The sequence below is a fragment of the Otolemur garnettii genome, unplaced genomic scaffold (assembly GCF_000181295.1).
Source record: "Otolemur garnettii isolate 467f Iridium unplaced genomic scaffold, OtoGar3 scaffold00156, whole genome shotgun sequence".
NCBI classification, from domain to species: Eukaryota; Metazoa; Chordata; class Mammalia; order Primates; family Galagidae; genus Otolemur; species Otolemur garnettii.
Window position 1 is genome coordinate 3,164,580 of NW_003852551.1, and position 2,791 is coordinate 3,167,370.

Consider the following 2,791-nt stretch of genomic DNA (forward strand, 5'->3'; position numbering starts at 1 on the left):
TTTTTTTTTTTTTTGGTATTGTGGAACACTTTCTTGATGGCCCCCAATCCTGAGGACAGGATGGAGTACGAGGATTTTAGGGGGACTTGTGCACTGAGAACATTGATGACTACTAGTGAGTCTGGGATCTCAACAAAAGGAAATGAAAGGAACAGGGGCCTTTTTTCAGGCTGCTCCCTGGGGCTGGGAGACTAGTTCAGGGTCTGATCGGGGACCTGCTTGTTACCTGGGTAACCACTATGTAGGCCACCAGATGGCAGTGTGGGGCTGCTTTTCAAGACCTGAGGGCGTGGCCTGGAGCAATTTTGGTCCTCATTGTTCCTGTCCCCAATCATCATCCTTCCCTGTTGTCCTGGGGCTTTCTAGGCCTTGAGCTGTTAAGGATCTGGGAGTCATTTCGGTGCAACAGTGGGCATGTGGCTCCTGAGATGCACCCATCATTGGCTCCCTAGAGGTGGAAGTCCTCTTGGAAAGGGGACCAGTCTGGCTGGGTCAAGCCGTGAACCCCAAGGAGAAGGTCCATCAAGAAAGACTTCCAGGAAAGAGAGGTTGCCCCTGGTGGTAGTCACTGTCAGTAAAAGACTAGAGTCATTCTCTATTCACAGATTTGTTACACCTAACTGGTCAGAACACCAGGTCTGCTGCTCGTGGTGATGAAGGTTGCCTCCTAAAGATTAGGCTGAAGTGACAGGACACCGCTTAGGTGCTCTAAGCCTGCATTATTTGGGAGGATCCCCTTCCCTGACCCTTTCAGACAAGTTTGTAGACTAACTCTGGTGCTCAGGCTTCTCAGAGCTGAAGGAGAGGCTCCCTGCCCTATGGTCAACAAGGGAGGTAGTATTTGGGAAAGCCTGGAAGTCCCCAGCCTATTTCTTTCCCCCATTAGTCCTTGACCACACCCTAGCCAGGAGTTATCATGTAAGGGAACCCTTGGTTCTGGCATAATGTATTAATTAACCACCTCCTTGATGCCAGGCACTGTGCTAAGCACTTTACACCCATTATCTGGTTCAGCCCTCCCAACCACTCTATGAAGTAAGGGTTATTATCCCCATATCCTCAGATAAGGAAGCAAAGTCTGGGAAGGCAGGTGACTTGCCCAAAGACAGAACCTATATATGGGAGATCCCTTAAATATTAGGCTATGTGGTGATTCATCAGGCTCATGAAGGCTCCATTTGGGCTTCCATCTTCAAGGCTGCATATAGTGACTACTAGTCCTCAATTCTGGGGAGGGATGTGATGAGATGCCAGTAGGTTGGCAGAACCCTCCCTGCTCCTGTCTGGGCACAGCTCAGCCTGATTGGGCCCTGGGGAAAGGGTATGTGTCAGTCTGAGTTAACACTCTTGGCTTCTAGTGAGGGTGGGTCAAAGATGCTCAGGGCTCAGCCCTCCCAAGGGTCTGCTTTGGAGGACTGTCTCCTCTCCCTGCAAATCTGGGCTGTAAAGTTTGGTGTCAAGGAGAGCAAAGAGCCTGGGATGGTAGAGAAGGATGGTGACATGCTCCCTGGTAGGAGCTGAAAGGGATCCAGGTAGACCATGACAGGCCTAGCTTGGAACCTCTCAGCTTCCCTTTTCTGAACCAGTTTCTTCTATTTGTTTTGTATTTTTGAGAAGAGTTAGGAAGGAGATAACTTTTGAGAATTAAATGAGAAGTCACAGGAATTGCCTAGCACATAGTGGAGATTTGTAAGTGATAGAGCCAACCTGCCTAGGGGAGGAGAGACTGCCAGGACAACCCCCTGGGCAGTGTGGGCCTTATGCTCCTCTAGAACATCCCCATATCAGGAATCCCTGGAACAGGCCCTAGGGAACTCCATAAGGGGAAAGGTGGGGGGGGGGTAGGCTTTTCATCCCAAGAACATTCCATTCTCACTGCTCAGAGCAATGGGGATCCCAGCCAAAGACAAAGGCCCAAGGGAACCTCTGCTGTTACAGCCAGTGGAGCCCCATTTCATGATATTGCCTCTTGTACCTTCTTTCCATAATGACCCCACTTGAAGAGATATTGAAAGGTGGGGGTGGGGTGGCTGTGGGAAAGAGGTAATTAAAGCTCTTGGAATTATTCTTTTCAGCTCCTCCCAGCTCTTCAGAGCCTCTCCTCTATGGAACTGGACTCCTGGATTCACTTCTTCTCTGGGCACCTACTTCAGGAAGACTTTGAAAATTTGCCCTACACAACCTCAGCGCCCTCCTTACGGGAGCCTTTCACTTCCTAATAGCAAGGGGCTGGGTCCTGGGAAACGTGTCTGTACTATGAATTTGTACACCACATTTGACTTTGGCTTACGCTGTACAATTGGAGATGTTACTACAGGTCCCTGAGATATGATCAGATTATTTAAGAGTGCAGCAAGCATTGCCAATGTGAAGTGAAAAGGATTTATTTTAAAGATAATCATTTTTAAGTCACGGCATAGCTGGCATTCCCATTTTGATAGACATCATTGTTATGAAGGTTATGAGAGGCCTGTTTGAGGAAAAACAGTGGTTTGAGAAGTCCCTTAGTTCCCCTCTTCCACTGTCCTGTTCCCCCATGTGGGAGTGTGCCTGTGGTACTTCAGAAAGACAATCAGCTGCTGGTAGGGGAACCCACCTCTTTCCCAGGAAGAGGTAGTGGTAACATAAAATTCTAAGGAAAGTTTTAAATGAATAAAAGAAACACATTTAATCAAATAACCTGATAATAGAGGGAAGGGGGCACATTTACTCAGACACAACCCAGAACTTGGAGAATTCTGCAAAGCGAATGCATATTGAATCAGTAAATTTCAGTAATGTGAGGCAAATG